The following is a 21,864-nucleotide window of genomic DNA, read 5'->3' on the forward strand; positions in this document are numbered from 1 at the left end:
CAGTGATCTTTGATATTACTATAGCAAAAAGACTAAGACTCCCTGCAGGCTCAGATGATGGTTAGCATTTTTTAGCAACACAGTATTTTTATTTATTTATTTATTTTTTTTGCGGTATGCGGGCCTCCCACTGCCGTGGCCTCCCCCACCGCGGAGCACAGGCTCCGGACGCGCAGGCTCCGGACGCGCAGGCTCAGCGGCCATGGCCCACGGGCCCGGATCCTCCCAGACCGGGGCACGAACCCGCATCCCCTGCATCGGCAGGCGGACTCCCAACCACTTGCGCCACCAGGGAGGCCCCGCAACACAGTATTTTTAAATTAAGGTATGTACATTGTTTTTTAGACATAATGCTATGGCACACTTAATAACTACAGTTCAGTGTAAACTTAACTTTTACATGTACTGGGAAACCAAAATATTTGTATGACTCGCTTTATTGTGATATTTGCTTTACTGCAGTGGTCTGGAACCAAACCAGCAATATCTCCAAGGTATGCCTGTAGGTGAAATAATATTAATAATGTGTTTTATTTAAACCAATGTATCCAAAATATTATCATTTCAACATGTGATAACAGCCACGCTTCCAGTGCTCTGTGGCCACCTGTGGCTTGCAGCTCCAAATTGGGCAGTAAAGCTTTAGAACATGCATTGATCTGTGATTTAAGTCCCTAAAGTTTCTCCAAAAGATAGACTATTTTTCATTTAACAAAGATGGTTAACACAGCAGAAAGAAGTTAAAGGACTGATTAGGCAGTTTTGCATCATGACAAAATAACCAGCTGTATCACCATTATTTGGATTGTGTTTTTGCATTTTTCCTTTAAGTAGAATGTTTTGGCCTGGGTAGAAAAAGTCTTGTATGCTCCAAGAACCTATTGTATTAATTCACTGAGACTGCTTTGCATTCTATATTCCACAGACAACTCGTATCCTCTCAGGCCTATGACTTTGAACAAGTCATTTCTTCTATCTGGAATAAGCTTCTCTCATTTTATGAGCAGTCAAAACTCTACTTATATTCAAGGCTTGGCTCAAATGACACACCCTGTGTAAATCCACCTTAGACTCCCACAAGCAAATTAGTTGACTCCTCAATCATGGGGCTTCCATAGCATCTTTGTGTGTATGTATTTTCTATACCACCTGTTGAACTGTATATTGATTTGGCTTTTATATGATTATTTTACTTCCCTCTCCCTCCAACCGTACTATGGACACACTGTGAGTAGGTATATACATTATTCATTTTTGCCAGTCTGACACCAGTCAGAGGATAAACACAAGGTAGGTTACTATTGTTTATATATTATATTTTGCTACCCCAAAGTATTATGTACTTTGGCTTTTTTTAGATAAACTACCATTCTGAATTCTTCTTATAAATTATCCGCAGGTATTAAAAATTCCCAAGGCACATGAACTTTGCATGTGCACACATATATGTAATATGATTCTGCAACTTTAGTGGGACCTGCTATTGTTATTTATTTTATCTCATCTCATAGGTGCTCACTTTTTGGAGGGCCATGACTCTTCATCAAATAGATCCTCATTATCATTAAGTTTCATTAAATATTTTACAGCTATTTTTCACATCATGAAATCATTTTATACATCCTTTCCATGTTTTTTTGTGTATTTAAACATTAGCTCCTCCAGATTGTAATCTTTTTTTAAGAGTAATGATTATCTTTATTTTTAATCAACTCTCCCCATAATACCACAGAGTATTCTGGGCATAAAGTAGGTACTGGGTTCAATAAAAACTTGTTGGTGAACTCCAAATATTTCTACATAACAATTATGTGTAATATTTAAGCATTACTAAATAGTAATATAGTTAAACATGTTTATATGGTGTAATTTATAATAAACTCTAATTATTTAAGTGCATGTTGAATGCCTGTTTCATACTTGAGTTCATTCATTCAGCATATTGAGTGCTACGAATCCAGCAAATGTGCTGGATACTGAGCATGCATTAATGAATACAAGGAACAAGATCCTGCCCTTTTGTATTTTACAGTGTAATAAGAAATAAAGATAGCAAATATATAAGCAACAATACATATAAAATACTCTTAATTCAATGAGGAACAAATGGTTGAGAAAGAAAGAATAACAAAGGGAATCCACATAGATGAAGTGGGTAGGGCCTCCATGAGCAGGGGACATTTAAACTGGGATTTGAAGGATTAATAAAGAATCACTATATGAAGATCAGCAGAAACAGCATTCACAGGAGAGGGAACAGCATGAGTAAGACAGAGCATGGTCCCTGCTGGGATTTAAGAGATGGCCACTGCACCTAGGACCCAGTGGCATGAAATGAAGATGGATGGGTAGGCAAGACACAGGATTAAGCTGAGATCTGTAGGCAACAGCAGAATTGGGTTTTACTTAAAAGATTTTGAGTAATGAGGGCATCATACATATTTTAACAGATGAATCTGCAGAAGCAAGTGGAGGAGGGCAAGAGGGCAAATAGAATAAGAGGCACATTGTAGGAGTTCCTAGGATAGAAGATGGTGACTTGGGCCAGAGTCGTAGCAGTGGTGAGGAAAAGAAAAGATGACATATTTTGGATTGATTTGGAGAAGACTTAAGGGATAGTATGGGAGGATTAAATAAAGAAGGGTGAAGAATCAAGAATGACTAACAGTGCTTCTGCTTTGCAACTTGTGGGTGTTAAAACTTCTTTTTTAAAAAAAGATAGGGCCTCCCTGGTGGCGCAAGTGGTTGAGAGTCCGCCTGCCGATGCAGGGGATACGGGTTCGTGCCCCGGTCTGGGAGGATCCCATATGCCGCGGAGCGGCTGGGCCCGTGAGCCATGGCCGCTGAGCCTGCGCGTCCGGAGCCTGCGCGTCCGGAGCCTGTGCTCCGCAACGGGGGAGGCCACAACAGTGAGAGGCCCGCATACCGCAAAAAAAAAAAAAAAAAAAAAAAAAAAGATGGGCAGACTATGGAGAACAGCATGGAGGTTCCTCAAAAAACTACAAATAGAACTACATTATGACCCAGCAATCCCACTACTGGGCATATACCCTGAGAAAACCATAATTCAAAAAGAGTCATGTACCCCAATGTTCACTGCAGCTCTATTTACAATAACCAGGACATGGAAGCAACCTAAGTGTCCATTGATAGATGAATGGATAAAGAAGATGTGGCACATATATACAATGGAATATTACTCAGCCATAAAAAGAAACAAAATTGAGTTATTTGTAGTGAGGTGGATGGACCTAGAGACTGTCATACATAGCGAAGTCAGTCAGAAAGAGAAAAACAAATGCTGTATGCTAACACATATATATGGAATCACAGACGTAGAGAATGGACTTGAGGACATGGGGAGGGGGAAGGGAAAGCTGGGACGAAGTGAGAGAGTGGCATGGACATATATACACTACCAAGTGTAACATAGATAGCTAGTGGGAAGCAGCCGCATGGCACAGGGAGATCAGCTTGGTGCTTTGTGTCCACCTAGAGGGGTGGGATTGGGAGAGTGGGAGGGAGATGCAAGAGGGAGGGGATATGGGGATATATGTATATGAATGGCTGATTCACTTTGTTATAAAGCAGAAACTAACACACCATTGTAAAGCAATTATACTCCAATAAAGATGTTAAAAAAATAAATAAAAATTAAAAAGATGGGCAGGACTAAGAAAAATACAATTAGGAGGCTATAAAAAACAAATTTTAAACTTAAGTTTGAGGTATCTGTGAGATGCCCAATAAAATGTAGGATAAGTATATTGTTATAAAAATCTGGAGCTCAAAGGAAATTTGGGGAGCCAAAAGTACAAATTTGTAATTCATTGACATATTTAGATAGTCTTGAAAACTTATGGAACTGGATGAAAACCCCTGGAGAAAAATTGTAGAGAAAGAAGGAGGAGGTCTCCAAACTGAACCCTGGGGAACACCTGTGTATGAGCTCAGGCTGCCATAATAAATACTACAGACTGGGTGACTTAAATAACCATTTATTTCTTACAGTTCTGGAGGCTGGGAGGTCCAAGATCACTGTGCCAGCAGATTTGGTTCTTGGTGAGCGCCCTCCCTCTGACTTGCAGATCTCTGCTTTTTCTCTCTGTCCTCAAATGGAGGAGAGAGTGAGAACTCTGGTGTTCCTCCTGTGTTTATAAGGGCACTAATCCCAGCCTGAGAGCTTCACCCTCCTGACCTAAAGCTAAGCACCCTCCTAAAGCTAAGAACTTCCCAAAAGCTCTACCTCCTAATACCATCGTTATGGGGATTAGGCTTCAACATGTAAATTTGGAGGAGATGCAAACATTCAGTTGATAACAACTGGCATTTAGAATTTTGTTTGAGGAGGATACACTAGAGAAGCAGGTGCAAAACCCAGAGAGTGTAGTGTCACTGGAGGCTTCCCTCCCAAAAAATCTTTTTGTGGTTTTCTAGTGCACTTTGGATAAAACCTCAAAATCCTTATTGTGATCTATAAATCCCAGTGTTTTGAAAAAGGATACGAACAACTCCAGGAAATTGTACTGATACATAGTAAAATGGACTTAAATAATTTGGTGATGTCAGCAAGACTGGCTTCCCTGGAATGGTGTATTTGAAGCCAGACTGCAGTGAAATAGGCAATATTTATAGTGGAAGGAACTAGTGGAGACAACAGTTATAATTGTGGCTGTCATTGGCAAGAGAGAAACATAGTAATGGGGAAAGAAAATGGACAGAGAAAAGATACATTTAGACAGGGACATCCTACAGCACCTTTCTGTATTGAAGGGGTGTGTGTGCAGAGCTACATCAGCTTGCAAAATCTGGGCTAGAGCATAGCATGGCTCTAGACAAGAGTAGTCACAGTGCCATTGGTGGTGGGGGAGGGTCTCAGAAAGAGAAGCTAGAGCTGGGTGTTTGCCAGCTGCCCTACTTTTCTTATTCCTATCCAACAACCAGCTGCTAGGAGCGAGTGACAGGAAATTCCTGCTTATATCCCATGTTTTCTCTCACTTTCTCTAGTTACCAGTCTGCTGTTCTTTCTCTTTCTCTCTCTTTCCTTACTCAATTCTTGTAAATCTAAGCTTTTAACCACTTCCTTTTTTACTCTTTTTACCTTCCCAGAATATATATAGCTTACTCTTCTGAGGTTAATTTAAATCAGAAAAAGAGTTCAGTTCAGGATTTATCAGAAGAACAGTTATGTGGCGAAATGAAGCATAAGTAATAAGCCTCTATTTAGATAGTCTTAGTGGATAACCTCATTACTATTTTTACAACACACTGAAGGATAAAATGGTAGATTAGGCAGTGATTGATATTTATTTATTGAGCACTATGTTTCATATGCTGTTTTAAGTGCTTTATATGAAACATGTTATTTAAATTTCACAATAACCCATTTAGTCAACTATTATTTTCATCCTCATTGTATAGATAAATAAAGAGGTTAAGTGACTTAATTAAGATCATGCATTTCGAAGTCTTGGAGCCAGGAGTTCACTCAAGTAGTCTGACACAAAGTTTAAGCTCTAACCCTTAAATTCTACTGCCTGAGGCACCAGAAATGGATGGATGTCCCAGCAGAGTTCCAGAATCATGTGGTTCCTCAGAGATGGTGCCCTCTAAACGAATGGATCAGTTTGACCCAAGCCCCAAAAGGAGGGAACCATGTCGCTGTCTAACACTTATAAGCAGCAGCTACAACACCCATGCTTCATAAGAGCTGCCCTTTGCTGAATGGTGCCTAAGTGCCAGGCGCTGTCCCAACCACTTTACTTGTGACATTTTCATTTAATCTTCCAAATAATGTTGTTCAGGGGGCCCTTGACGATCTTTATCTCACAGATGAGGGAAATGAGATTCACAGGTTGCTGAGTCATTTGCAACCTAACCACTAAGTGTTGGAGGAGGCAACATGACTCTGAAGTCTAAGTTGTCAATCTCAAAATTTTGGATACTTTTACTTGTTCAAAATTTTTACTGAGTTTAGCCATTTCTCCACAGTCCATCTCTATTTTCTAAACCTTTTTATCTCAATTTGGGAGTCACTTGTAGGTGACATTTTGTTGGTTTTTAAAGTATATAAAATATAGGAAGTCCGTACTTTGAGCATTCTCAGTGAAGTTTATTTCCATTCAAAATGTTTCTTTTTACTCAATTTTTATAATCAAGTAATCTTTTTAGATTTCATGTGTGTTTGTTTTCTTCTTTGTTGCTTTTACTGGTAATTGTCCTCTGAAATATTTCTGTGGTAATTTTTAGCCATCACTTTACTTTTTATATTTCTCAACACTATGCATTTGAAATGTAAATTCAAACATAATGCACAATGCCAGAAGTGGCACTAGTAATCTTTTATATAATGATATAAAACTATTTTGCAATACATGTTCTGATACCATATGCTTTGGAATGTGAAAAAAACCCAAAAAACCCAAAACTTTGGACAGAGCAAATTTTCAGTTTCCATGTTTTATTCCTATAAAGAATAAGAATCTTTATTCCTTATAAGAATAAGCTCTTCATTATTTTTTTTCACACGCTATGACAAATTTTACATTTGGCAGAAGAAAACATCTTTAAAAAGCCTAAGAACAGGAATTATAACTTATTTTTAAAATTTGAAAGTGATAGACATACAGTTAGTACAACTTTGCCTTTGATGAATAACTGTAATGTTTCAAAACATTTTCATTTACATATCCAGTGTGATCTTTGTTATTACTTTTACAGTTACATAGGTTTATCTTTGCTTTTCAAATGAGGTAATGGTGGTCCTCAGAGGCTAGCCTCAGAGAGCCAAATAATTTTAAATACAGGCAAGCCCAGAATTAGCTAGATGACAAAGATGGAATATCCCCTACCTTTTTTTTTTTTTTTTTTTTTTTGTCATTTCGGCCCCTTCTCAGGGACTTCACTGGCAGTACTGAACAACCCCATGGACGCAAGAGGTGCTCCCAAAGAGAGTCAAAAGATACTACCCTCCCAAGACCCAGCGCCACTCCTAAAGACAACCAAAAGAAAAAAAACTCAGACAATTCCCCTGAGAGCTGCAACAGTCAGTAGGAACCCAGCCGCAAACAGAGTGCAACCCACATTTCTGTCCAGCCATATTTGGGGGACTCCCCGCCACCTGACTGTTGCCAAGCCAACGAGACAATCAAGAAGGCAGAAGCTTTCCCTGGGAAAGAATCAACAACCAATGGGTATCCAAAAGCAAATTCACAAGTCAGTTAAAAGATCTAATTCTTACAAGTGCTTTTTGCCTGCCAGGCTGAATTTGGGAAGGAAGAGACAAAAATTTTACTTTCCTCTCTCAACCAGGCACCACAAATAGAAATCTGGGAGCGCTGACTTTGATAAGAATTCTTACCCTTTGCTTTCTTCTGCCAGTTTTCCCCAGGATTCTACAGGCTCTGGAGCGAGTGCGATGTCCACCAGAAGCTCAGGAGGCGGCGGAAAAATAGTTTTCCTTCTACTCATTTTAGTGAGTGCTTGGCCTAGAACTCCCTTTTTCCTAGGGCACCTCGTAGGTGGAAAAGCTTATCCAGGTTAAAAGTTCTTGCTGTGGCCGCTGTAATTCACGGTTTATCTTGGGTAAGGTTAACCCGCTTGTTCGGCCTTAAAACAGAATTTATTCCCCTGACGCCTCACGCTGGGCCCACTCCAACTTCAGTCCGGCCCAGTCTGACCCGGAACCAGTCCCTTTCCTAACTTGTCCGCGGTCCGACCCCAAACCCGGTCCCGTTTCTAAGTCGGACCCACCTCTGACCCGCAACTCGGTCCGTTTCTAAGTTGGACCCAGTCCGAGGTTTCCGCAGCGACCCCGGAAAAAGATAAGTTCAAACACAGTCTGAAAGCTCCTCAGGCAGAAGCCGCGGAGGCTCCTCGAGCGACCGACCCAGCACCTCCTGAGGCGGCGAGAAGGACTCGGGCTCAGGGCTCAGCAGGTACCATGTCGGGGTGCTCGTCGCTCCTGCAGCCGTCGGGGGTCTCCTGCGGTTCCCTCTTCTCACACGAAGAGCTCTTAAAAGATAAACTGCGGCATTTAAAAAAGTTTAGGAGTGGGCTTCCCGGGTGCGGCAGTGGTTGAGAGTCCGCCTGCCGATGCAGGGAACGCGGGTTCGTGCCCCGGTCTGGTCTGGGAGGATCCCACGTGCCGCGGAGCGGCTGGGCCCGTGAACCATGGCCGCCGAGCCTGCGCGTCCGGAGCCTGTGCTCCACAAGGGAGAGGCCACAACAGTGAGAGGCCCGCGTACCGCAAAAAAAAAAAAAAAAGTTTAGGAGTTATATATGAGCAAAAGCCGATTCAGTCGAGAAGCATCCATTCTAGCAAATGGAAAGGAGCTCCCAGGAGCTGTTCAAAATGAAAGACTTTCTTAGTCAGAAGGGAGTAGGAACGAGGAAAATAAACTAGGCAAAAAAGCACGTTGGTTACAACAAAGTTACTTTCCTTTAAGGGATGGCAGGCGTCTATCAGGCAGATTCCTTAATTAAGGCTGATCTGGCGATTCCTGACTGGTTTAAGATGCCATTTCTGGGAGAGCCAACACTGTAAGTTGTCTCAGTTTGGTGAGGGGCTTAGCGTAAGCAACTCCATTTTGGGCTTCTTGTTTTAAACAAAGAATATAATCTTTTCTAATGCAGTATAAAATAGAACAGTAAGACTTGAAAAAGAAGCAGAAAAAAACATCTTACTGACTTATACAGCTAAGAAAAGACAAGGTCGGGTAAAAATAATAGGATCTTTACCTTTATACATCTCCCACCCCTCCACTACTTTCAAAGTACTGTGCATTACCAAACGTTATAGGACTGATGTCACAACAAAGGGGGTGCCTACATGCCTAACAACATTATTAGTTCCCTCTTTTCTTCTTTGGTGATTCCTTATCCACAGCCAATATGCAGCCTGTAAACATGTTCAGATCTTGCCATCCTAAAAAAAACAAACTTCCTATACTAGAAATGCAGATTTTCAGCCCCAGATCCTCTGAATCAGAAACTTTTGGATAAGGTGTAGGATATGCCTTTTAATCAGCTTTCCAGTTTACTCTATGTGCAAAGAAATTTGAGACTGACTTACAAGGTAAAAGTAGCAGGACTGAGTGATCAATTAAATGTGACAGAGAAAGGAATCATACAGGGGTTTCTCAAAGTTTGATCTAGGTGATGAATATTGGTATTATTAATTCAGGTATGAGGGACAGTTGAAAAGATAAAGACTTCAGTTTGGATATACTATATTTGAGATTTCTTGGTGACATTAGGCACCAGGACAGGTAATGATTTAGGAATCATCAGTATATATTGTCGCTGGTGGTTATGACTCTATGAATGAATGAGATCATCTGAGGGAATCACAGAGTAAGAAGACAGATGGGTCAAGGATAGAATTCTGTGGAATACCAGTTTCAGGGGAGCTCAGGTGAAGAAGCATCCATGAGGAATCTGAGAAGGAGTGATCGTGAGGTTAAGAGTGGAACTAAAAGAAAATCCAATATTTTTATGGAAGACAAGTTTCATGGATTAAGATTTTAAGGAGCGAAGATTTACCCATGCTATAGTAGTACTGACATCTAATAAGAATTTTATTTGGCAACATATGAGATTATTGTGCCCTCGACAAGATAAGATTCAGTACAAATGTGGAAATGGAGACAAGTTTGGAATTGAATGATTAGTAAAGATATGGAGAGAGAAAAATGTATACTACACCTAAAAGATTAACTAAAAAGAGAAGGAGAGATAGAGAGATACCTGGGGGATGATTTAGGGCTAAGAAATGTATATTCAGAGACAATAATTAATATTGCTTAATATTATAAGATGGAGAATCAGCATGGTGATAAAATCCACTAAAAGCAAACTTTCATGTTTATAGAACCATCTTAGAATCCAATAATTTGTTTTTCCTTTCATTGTGATTACACTTAACTAACCTATACCTAACTCTAATAATCAAGGTAGAAGCTTACTTTTGTTTTAGGGTATATTTCATAATTTTTAATTTACATATTCTTGACAAAAGCTTATATTACTAATATGAATAAAGTAATTTGACCATTACACAATTTTTGTTACATCAAATATTCATGATACTGAAAAAAACTTTAAATCAAGAAGAAAATATGTCTGCAAAAAGTCATTTACCCAATTATAACATCATAAAAATTTGAAATAATTTTATGTATTGTATTTATTTTTTAAAAAAAGAATATATAACAGAGCAAGGTCTGCTTAACCCTATCACATTTTTAAACTGCTATTGAAACAAATCAGATTCAAGTCAGTAGTCAGTTGGTCCAGTTTTACCTTTGAGGATAAATTTGCCCATTAATAAAGGTTTATATACTATATGCCACCTTTAGTAACTTCTTATAATTTCTTGAATCCTACAATGTTTTATTTCTGTGGTTTTGATTTTGAGTATCCTTTGATAGTAGAATATCAGATCTAAAGGTTTTTCTGAGTTAGAAGAAATAACTCTGCTTTTCAAAGTTACTCAAAGATAGCAAATATCTTAGCTCTAACAATATTTGCAATACAGTTTCCTGTGCTCAAATATATTTTATTACAGTACATGGTAATTGTCATGGAACATGCAATAGATAACTTGAATCCAGTCTACTCAAAGCCACTACTTTAAAGAAGAAAAGGAATGAATCTCTTTCCATAATAGTGTGTGTGTGTGTGTGTGTGTGTGTGTGTATGTATAAGTGTGTGCCTATATATATGAAAAGGATTAGGTAGGTTAAATTAGTAACACCTCTAAACCACACATTCCACACACCACCCCTCCACAGGCACAGGAAATGGCCAAAAGTTATGCAAATTAATTTGCCGCAAAGGATTTGCCTCAAATTATTTTTAAAAATTCTGTTTTTTCCTCAGGGTCCTATATCTTCATTTTCCTTCTTCTGACTCTTTATCCACAACAATCCTACATAAACAAATCTAATTTCTTAGAAACAAATATTTTCAACTCTTGGTCTACTAAATTAGAAACTCTCAGAGTAAGATATGGGATCTGTATTTTTGTCATCTTCATGTTTCTCTCCTGGAATAATGATACCCATGGTGACATTCATGTAAATATATGTTATGTGGTTTATTTTAAAATGTCCCTCAACAAATTTATCTGAATAGGATTATTCTTATCACATTGGTTATGGTATTCTATATTGCAGATTCCAAACCCCATATATAAATTTGTTTAAAAAAAATAATGTCAATACTTCCTTATTGATCATTCTACCCTGATTTGAATGGAAATAGTATATTCATCCAGTCAATCATATTTATTGAGTGCCTATCATATGTAAACATTGATCCAGGTGCTGGAAATTGAGCGGTGAACAAAACAAAGTGTTGGCCTTAAGGAAACATGCTGAATAGTGAAGGGGAGAGAACTTGAGAGCATTTGTAACATTTTAGAAGTTTTTATTGATTGATTTTCATTTTACTAAAGAGAACCCATGTTCTCTTGCAGTTTCTAGGTTAATGTTGTTACTAAAAAGTATAAATGCCTTCTTCTGAATATGTAAATCTAAATCCAATAGTATGATATAGTTATGTATAGATTTTTCAGCTCAAGTGTCCTATAAAACTCTTCATAGTTATAAATGTGACTTATTTAATTTATCTGTTTTTCTTTTCCCTTCCTTCCCCAAACTAATTGGATGTATCTCCCTAAGTCTGAGCTGAGAGTTGTCGTAAGGGAAGAGAATTGTAACTAAAATAAATAATTATATTTTGTAAATCAGTTTTAACTAATTTATCATATAACATAACGCTTAGTGAATCGGAATAGCCTTAAGGTCTTAAAAATTACTGAGAAATTATCTCATTTGAAATGTATACTTTCCAGTAAGACCTCCCAGTTGAGAGGGAGGGGGAAGATATCTTCCTTTTTATGTTTAATTCATTACACAATTAAACATGTTCATTACATAAAATTTAGAAATTCAGAGGAAAATCTACATTTTCTATGTAAGCCTTCCACTTCTCTCATTAAGTAATGTCTATCTGTGATTTATTTCAACAACAAAAAATGATTCTAGATTCATAATAAACACAGATTTAAGATTAAAATTATTTTCTTTCACATGCAAAAAAAATCTTGTTCCTTAAGAGAAAAAAAAATCAAGGTCAAAAGGTAGAACTCTATATCCTTTTAAGTGTATGAGGTTTAAGGATGAAAGAGTATCTTTTCATCTAGTGGAGAAAAACGTAGCAGGAGATCAAATAGGTCAGGACTAATTGGATCCCATTTTAGTAGGTTAATTTTTTTTTTGCCTATTTTCAAAAAAACTGTCAAAAAATCTTTAATTCCTTTCCTGAGAGAAGAATTCATGATATGGCTTGAGAAATACCTTGATCAATAATAAATTCTGAAGAAATGAAAATACAGTAATATGTATTGTAGACGAAAAGTTTTGCTGAAGCCATTATATACAAGAAGACTTCAAGAAACCATACTTAATTATAGGTCCCAATTAAACCTGCAAAAATACTGAGATCTGTTCACCTTGGTTTATGTCTCTGCTTCATAAGATAAGCCTGGTTGCTTCATGGTTTTGTAAGTCAAATATGCAAGGTTTAAATGTGTAAATATGCATTTTTAAGTCTTTTTCCCTCAACTTTTTATTCAGTCACAATGTCTCCTGATGAAATTATGGTGCCACATTCTTTATTATTGGATTATGAGAGTGGAGAGCCTGCAGGCCACATACCTGGTAGAAGAATTGAAAAGCCAGCTTTTTTTCCGCCCCTACCTGTATGTGATTCAAAATAAAACAAAACACATCAAAACAATATTGCAATGACTATTGTTGTTGCCACTGTTGCTACTTGTGCTATACTACCAGCTAAACCTTATTTGCACTTGCCTTGTGCAATCATTTACTCCCCCAACAATCATGTGAAACAGGTACTATTATTATATAAGTTTCATATATGAGACAGTAAAACACAGAAATGTTAAGTAAGTAGCCCAAGGTTACATATCTAATCAGTGTCAAAGTCAAGATCTGAACCTTGGTATCCTGGCTCTAAAGCTCATACTTCTAAGCAAGCTATACAGCCCCATGTATTAGCACGAACACGAAACTGCATGACAGAACCACAGTATGTTGAAATTAAATTAGCTTATATGTTGATTTTATGATTGCACAGTTCTGGATAAATTGTTTTGTCATTTTGGGGGGGCCTACTTGTTCAGACAATTACGTAACACTGGAAATTAGGAATGAGGTTAGGGAGCTGCCTAAGGACATTAGGGTTGAGGAATATAAAACGCTAAACCATTTAGAAGAAACAGAAGTCAATTGACATGTAGTGGTGATCAGTTGAGCAGAAAGATATGTTTTCTAAGGAAAACGTATTTTTATTTTTTTGACTAGTGTGTGTGTGTGCGCAGAGTGTGGCTAGATCATCTGTAAATGCTCCTATGGGGGAATTCTTTACATGGAGTTTTAAGAATGTCATATACTTTCTAGTGCCTCTTTGAAAGGATGCTTTTAAATTGCCTTATTTATTACTAAAGCACTAGGTAGAAATAAATTGGATACACATGTTCATATTTTTACTATGTGGTCAGATATTGAATGAGGAGTATTTTAATCTATGTTGTAAAATATCTCAGGCTAAAAATAAAACATGAGTCATCTGCCATGATGGTATATTCAGCAGCTAAAAATCACAGTGCTTTTTAAACATTCTTTTGTGTCAATTTGACTGAGTCATTCGTACATAATTGAAAAGAAATTGCTTTTTCTTTATAAGATTCCATATCATACCTGATAGTTACATGTGGCTTTAAGGTATCAAAATTGAATCTAGTAGTAGTCACCACAAAAAAATATTTTTCTTAGAAATTTAAGAATTCTTAAATATTCAGAAATGGCCAAGGCAACAGAAATGTATATGGAAGAAGATACATTGTGAGTTTTGCATACTTTTTTGGGGGGGGGGGGTAGGAGTTTATTAATTAATTAATTTATTTTTGCTGTGTTGGGTCTTCGTTTCTGTGTGAGGGCTTTCTCTAGCTGTGGCAAGCGGGGGCCACTCTTCATCGCGGTGCGTGGGCCTCTCACTATCGCGGCCTCTCTTGTTGCGGAGCACAGGCTCCAGACGCGTAGGCTCAGTAGTTGTGGCTCACGGGCCTAGTTGCTCCACGGCATGTGGGATCTTCCCAGACCAGGGCTCGAACCTGTGGCCCCTGCATTAGCAGGCAGACTCTCAACAACTGCACCACCAGGGAAGCCCTTGCATACTTTTTATAATTCATACTGAGAATTGTTAATAACAGTGCAGTCAATTGGTTGATCCCTTAGTGTTTTTTCCCCAGCATTCCTTTACTTTTAGAAATATAATTAGAGTTGTACAAATGCATAAAAACCAGAACAAGAAAAATGTTTATTTCTTTTATTGATTCACTGGTACAAAAAAATTAATTCTGTGAAATATTTTTATTTTATTCATGAGCCCTTTTATGGTGAATATTATTAGAACTCTGTGAATATTGAGTTTAGTTGCTGTATTAGTTATCTATACCTGCATAAACAATTACGCAGTTGTGTAAAACTCAAAACCAACTAACTTAAAACAGCAGCATTTATTATCTTACAGTCTCTGTGGGTAGGGATTTGGTGTGGTTTGCCTGGATCCTCAGACTCAAAGTCTCTCATAAGCCTGCAATCAAAGTATCAGCCGGGCTGCAGTCACCTTAATCTCAAGTAGGGGAGGAGTGGCTTCTGAGTTCACTTATATGGCTTTATTTCCTGGCTGCTTATTGGCATGAGACATTAGTTTCTTGCCACATGGACCTCCCCATAGCAATATTTGTAATGTGGCAGCCTCTCCAGAGGGTTGAGAGAGACAGAGACTGAGAGAGACAGAGAGAGAGAGATCACAATTTTTGTAACCTAGTCTCAGGAGTGACATCTCATCACTTTTACTACATTTTCACTAGTTCCAGCTCATACTCAAGGGGAGAGGATTACACAAAGACATGAAATTTAGGAAATGGGATCATTGAGATCCATTTTAGAGTCTTCCTGCCACAGTTTCCAAAGATATCATAAACAATATTGAAAAATAAGTGAGATGTATCTTTTCTTCCCTTTCCCTTTTTGATAATTTTCTTCTTTATGGAATTCTCTCCCTGGGTGTTACCTCTGGTCTGAAATGATGCATCTCCTTCCCATGACTGATTAAAATTCGCTTTGCGCTATTATCCCTCAATAGTTACTTGTTGAAGCAATCTTATTTTATGTGCAAGACATTTGGCAAATGCATTGTGGACAATGAAAGAATGAGTAACTTAATGTACTTCTTCCCACTGAGTTTGCACTTGAGGTGCTTAAGGTTGGACAGAATCTGTGGAAATGATTCACTTAGTGTTAGTGACTAATTATAATAATGTGTTACCTTTTAATTATGCCTTAGGTTTCAATGACTTAGAATAGAAAAATAATGTATCATGGGAGAATATCAGGTACTGGGACCTGAAAGGAGTTACTTTTTAGCAGAGACCTTAAGAAGGCCTTGCTACCACCATATAGGCAACTGTCTACGCCAAGCTTCCTTCCATGGCTTTGGGGTTTTTTGAATGAATGTATTTTTTGAGAACCCACAGAACATAGTTAGATAAATCTCTGCTAAAGGAGTTAGAATTTATATGGAAAGAAAACACATAGAATGATAATGTAAGACTATATATTGGGTTGGCCAAAAAGTTTGTTCGGATTTTTTGTACGCTCTTAGAGAAAAACCCGAACAAAATTTTGGCCAACCCAATATATATGAAAATAAATATAATGAAAATTCAGTGGATGGAATTTTTTAAAATTATATTTGACATTTTTATTTTAGGGTGCAAAAACAAAAACAAGCAAACAAACTCCTGGCTGGGCTGGTCAAGAAAGTGTTATTTGTTTTGAATCTGAAGTATCCTCATACATCCTGTGATTCAGGTCAAGCCTACTCTGGCTTGCATTTTTAATATCCCCTTGTGGTAGGTTGAATAATGGTCCCCCAAAGATGTCCACGTCTTAATTCCCAGAACTTGAAAATATGTTACCTAACACAGTAAATGGGACTTTGTAGATACGTTTAAAGGATCTTCAGATGGGGAGATTGTTCTGAGTTACTTGGGTGGTCCAGTGTTATCATAAGGGTCCTTATAAGAGGGAGGCAAGAGGGTTAGAGTCAGAAAAAGAAGATGAGAAGGTAGAATCAGAAATTAAACTGGTGCTCTTTGAAGATGGAGAGTGGGACTCTGAGCCAAGGATGTAGGTTGCCTCTAGACACTGGAAAAAGCAAGAAAGTAGATTCTCCACTGAAGTCTCCAGAAGGAACACAGCCCTGCCAATACCTTAATTTTCAGATTTCTGGTCTCGAAAACTGTAAGAGAATAAATTTGTATTGTTTTAAGTCACTAAATTTGTAGTAATCTGTTAAAGCATCAATAGGAAATTAATACACTCCTTATCCTCAGGGATTCCACTCATCCACCACCAGGCTAGTTTGCTTAATCCTTCCAGGTGGTCCTTTTGGGTCAACTATATTTCAAGATGCACTCCTTCCTGTACAGCCCACATCTAGTCCTCAGAAATGTGTGTGTATGTGTCTGTGTGTGGGTGTGGGGGGGTGTGCTTTAGGGTTAAGGAGTGAGAAACAGGGACAGGCTTTGGTGCCCATATCTGAAGATGCCACACATCCTGAAAAACAAAGATACTGTACTATACACAAAGAAGATAACAAATGTTGGTGAAGATGTAGAGAAATTGGAACCCTTGTACACTGTTGGTGGGAATGCAAGATGGTGTAGCCAATGTGAAAAACAGTATACAGATTCCTCAAAAAATTAAGAATAGAAGTACCATGTGATCCAGCAACCTCACTTCTGGGTATTTATGCACAAGAATTTAAATCATAGTCTCAAAAAGATTTTTCACTGGGTCACTATTCACAGCAGCTGAGATGTGCAAAAGATCTACATGGATGAATGGATAAAGAAAACGTGATATGTGTACACACACACAGAGACAGACATACACACATACATATATACACACAATGGAATATTATACAGCCTTTAAAAAGAAAGAAATCCTGCCAAATGCAACAAGATGGATAAACCTTGAAGATATTATGTTAAGTAAAATAAGACAGTCACAGAAGAACAAATTCTGCATGATTCTACTTATATGAAGTATCTAAAGTAGTCAAAGTCATAGAAGCAGAGAGTAGTGGTTTCCAGGGGTTATGGAGAGTGGGAAATGAGGAGTTGATAACCAACAGGTATAATGTGTCAGTTATGTAAAATGTGTAAGTTCTAGAGACCTGCTGTACAATATTGCAGCTACAGTTAATAGTACGGCATTGTGCACTTAAAATTTTGTTAAGAGGATAGATCCCATATTAAATGTGCTTAATGTATATAAAATGATATATATTTTTTCCTACCCAATATGTCAATAATGCCCCATTAAGAGAAGATGCTTTTCAATTCTGGCAGAACATTTCTTTACAGTATTTTAGCAAGACCTGGTTCAACTCCTTGCTTGAGGATGTGGGGATGCTTGTCACCATAGCATTGTTCTTAGCCTTTGGGCCAAGCTAAAATTGAGAAGAATTCCAATTTTAATATTGGATTACACATAGCTACTGCATTATGTTTTCAGGATTCACAATCTAGTTTTGGGGTTGCTGGAGGCAAAGGAATAAAGACTAATCTACCATCTAAAAGTAACTGCAGGCAGTTCTTACTTTGCATGCTACTGTGTTAACAGAAACCAGTGCATGTTGGAACCCGAGGAGCTGTGGCCTTGCTTTACACAGCAACTGAATTGCCACAGAGCCATGCAAAACTAGGACATAGTTCTTATACTCACCAGATTTGGTTAACGCTGTATCATGCAAAGTGAGGACTATGTGCATGTATTGCCTGGAGGGCTTCATTTAAGAGAAATAGCCAAATTTCTTTGCCACTGCACTAATCTCAAGAGACTTAGAATTCTATGCACTTTGGAATTCTTATCTGGCTGAGTGGCTCAGTTGAATGCTCTCATTTACATCTGGAAGGAGTAATAAATAAGGAAAAATAAGTTTCAGAAATATTAAAGAAAGGAGAGATCCGAATATGAAATATTCCAATTTTATTTGATTTACTATATCTTATAAATCAAAGCATATTTATTATAAACTTTGATACTTGGTATTGGTTGGGTTTTTTGGGAACCTGTTCAGTTGAATAGAAGAAAACAAGACTGTCTATAGATCATATACTGACTATAGAGCATTCTGTCATTGACTAAATCTCCAGGTTGGAAGTCTTTCACACTATGATATAATCTCAGTTAGTTTCATAGCATAATATCAGTACATGTTATGCACTGATTTCAGTCAGCTTCATTTTCTTTTATTTAATAGTATTTTGAGAATGTGATATTGATATTGCAAACATTGATTCATATCAGAATCCCGGTAGCATCAATTGAAATGGAGCTGCTCAGAAGAAAAAATAGAGAAATTATAGTCCTCTTGCTATTTCTGGTTACCATTATAGTCATCATTCTTTACTTCAAAAACAGAAGAGATAGGAAATGAACTTAAAATCTATTTCTTATGATTTAGAACTTGATAAGTTTTTTTCTTAAAAGAAAATAGCAAAATAGAGGGAAGTTGTCTGCATATCCCTTAGATTCAAATTAGACTTCTTTCTGAAAATTTTGCATATCTTATTTTAGATAATGCTACTTATTACTGTTTTATCTAGTTCTCATCTCTCTACCTGATTTCTACATGACTATTATTTCCAAAATTAAGGTATTATCATGAAATACTTAATATTTAGCTGAAAATCCTGTGCCAGACTTGTCGGTAAGTGTGAACTTAATGGATTTGAAAATATTTAATCTGCTTTCTTGCCAATTTCTCATGATTACCTTGAAAAACTGTATATGTTAATTGGTCTAATACATAAAATTTAGACAGATATACTTAGATATTTGTTAGAAATATCTGTAATATACATATTTATTTTTAAATAAACTACTTGTCCTATTTTTGTTTTCAGTTCACAATCAATTCTTCCTTGTAGTTATTTATAAATCAAAATGATACATGTCTTTAAGGTACTGCAGTCAGTGGAATTGCTGATAATAGTTGGAAAAGAGATATATTTTATTCTTTCCTCTAAAAAAGTCACCTCAGGATAATATCCAGTTTTTTTTTAACCCAGTAGAAGTTTTAGGCTATTATTTACTGAGTTAAACATAAAATCTGATTTTTTAAAAAGGATGGGGTATTGTATTTTTTCCTAGATATCTACTTGTGTTTTGTGTCAGGGAAAGATCAAGCATCATATAATTGAAGGTTTAATTGTAAATTAAGATCACAGTAATTGAGTCTGACTCTCAACAAATAAAGGCTGATAGATAAATTTCCACAAATTTTGTGTACCTAGGATCATAACGTTGATCTCCTCTTTTAAATGTTGGATCCTTCCTCTCAATTGCTATAGCACATTTCAAACAGGCTTAAAGCTGCCCACCATGGTATATAAATATGTGACATCAGATAAAACAACACTGAAAGAGGAGTAAATTGTGTATACATTCATGAATTTTATACAAAAAATAATTCTTACTCTACAGCAAAAAGATTCCTCAAACTTTAGTAGGGAGAATAAAAATTATGTATTTAAAAAATACTATTGGTGAAAAATTTATAAGAACCAAAGCCATAGAAATGCATGAAAATTATAGGGATAATTGAGGAGGTAAAATATGAAACTTAGGATCTCTCGCCTTTCAGGGAAAATACATTCTAGAAATTTAATGGAGATTCGTACCTAAAATTAATCTGTATGTTGGTCTCATCTACATGCATGCTAATGCTTATCTGTTTCAATGTATATCATTATGTAATGTGTCCATAGACTATCTTTATTTTATACATGTATAATCTAATCTGTACCTGTACATTATTCCATGCTTAATAATAGCTAATTTTAATTGATAATTTACTACAATTTAACTTTCCATGAACAATTGTAATTAATAGTCCATGGTCCTCCTAAGATAAGTAGTAAGACATAGGTTGACTTATTTTATATGAGGTATATAAAGCAATTTGCCCAAGGTTACATAGCTAGTAAGTAGTGAAGCTAGGCTTGAACCTGTTCTCTTGATCACTAAGATATTTCTTCTTCCATGTGTGTTACATCTTGTAGGCTTGAGGTAGAATTAAAGGGCTGTTGGCTACTCCTCAGCCAGGTTCTCTTGGGATGATTGGTCCTCTATTGTGTTAACAAAAATATCTGATCATCAGTCTTGCCATCCAGAAGTTTAAATTCTGCAGTAAACTCAAATATATTCAGCTTCTCAATGGCTGGTATACACTAACCAAACCAATATATATCCTGAATGAAAATGTACTAATATAGGATAATGAACATTTCAGAGTGATCCCAAGTACTACTGTCAGCCAATCAGCTTGCCCTCTCCTTATAGGAGTTCATGGGAGGCTAGATTCAACATAAATTTATGAAATTCCTTTAACATTTATTAGTCATGCTTTGTGATAACTACCGAAGATAGAGATGGTAAGTGCCTCATTGAGCTAATTTAGCCCTCAAATGAATGGCAAAGACAGATGAGTAGAATGACAATTATAAAATGATGTGGTAGAGTTGTGAGTGGGTTAAGTGGAAGATGCTGTGGAAGTAACGGCAGAACCATTACCCCAGCTTGAGGGACTCAGGAAAGACTCCTGAGCGGAGGTGATGCCTGGGCTGAGTCTCAAAGGGTAAGATTTATCCAGAGCAGGGAGGGGTGTCTTTCTAGGCAGAAAGATCTGTGGAGCAGAAGCATAGAAGTAAGAAAACACTTGACACAAAAAGGAGGTACAGGGTTCATTATGATAGAGAGTATAAGGTTTCTTTTGAGGAAGTGGTAAAAAGTGAAATAAGAAAAGTCTAGAACTATATAATGAATGACTTCATGCATAAATATGCTTGATATGTTTTTCATCCTAAAAAGAATAGGATCTTATTAAGGATTTTGAGTATAGGAGTAACATATACATATTTGCATTTGAAACACATCATTCTGAAGTAGTGGTTCTTAAACTTTAGCCTGCATCAGACTCACTTGGAGGGCTTGTTAAGAGTTTCTGATTCAGCAGGACTGGAGTAAACCTCAAGAAAATGCATTTGTAAGTTACTAGGTGACACTGATGCTACTAGTTTCCAGGTCACATTGTGAGAAACACTTCTCTGGAGAAGAGATTGTATAAGGATGAGAGTAGAAAAAAGAACTCAAAAAGACACTATTTTGGAGAAATCCAGGAATAGGGGAAAAAATAAAATGAGGCTTTGACCTAAGGTAGTGAATGGAGTGGATGATGAAAGGAGGTAGTAGGTTGAACTAAGCAGATATCTAGAAGGAAAAATTGACTGGCTTGGTATTTGAATACCAGAGTGAGGGAACACTCTGTTGACCTCCAGAAATCTCGATGGACTGTTTATTGGAAATGCCAAAAGAGATAAATGCTGGGAGAAGAAATTGGATCGAGGCAGTTGCCCAGAGTAATGGCAGAGGAGGAGAGGAGATGAGGTCTGATTTGGCCATATTAAATTTGAGATAACAAGTACCCATCAATGTGTAAAAGTTGGCAAAAAGGAGCTGAGTCTGAGTCAGGATTTAGCAAAAGGTTCCCTTTATCACCTCAGCCATATGGAAGGGAATAGACAAGAAAAAAGGCAGCACAAAAAAATCATAATGGAAAGTGCTTCAAAGAGGGCACTCCATGGAAAAGGCAGAACCTTAAATCTCTTTGGTACTTTCTTCAGAAAACCCTATTCCA

At 37.2% G+C, this 21,864-nt stretch overlaps 1 protein-coding gene across 11 annotated transcripts in view; it reads left to right on the plus strand.

Moving 5' to 3' along the window:
• The first annotated feature begins 7,795 nt into the window (after window positions 1–7,795).
• PPFIA2 (PTPRF interacting protein alpha 2) overlaps window positions 7,796–21,864 on the plus strand; it is a 407,328-nt gene continuing 393,259 nt past the window's right edge. For 7 of the 11 annotated variants that reach the window (XM_060111668.1, XM_060111670.1, XM_060111669.1 and 4 more), the window contains exon 1: window positions 7,796–7,937. The gene's annotated coding sequence lies outside the window, so the exon portion shown is untranslated. The remainder of the gene's footprint in view (window positions 7,938–21,864) is intronic. The other 4 variants (XM_060111675.1, XM_060111678.1, XM_060111677.1 and 1 more) reach the window with 1 other exon arrangement.

Source organism: Mesoplodon densirostris, chromosome 11 (assembly GCF_025265405.1).
Source record: "Mesoplodon densirostris isolate mMesDen1 chromosome 11, mMesDen1 primary haplotype, whole genome shotgun sequence".
Lineage (NCBI taxonomy): Eukaryota > Metazoa > Chordata > Mammalia > Artiodactyla > Ziphiidae > Mesoplodon > Mesoplodon densirostris.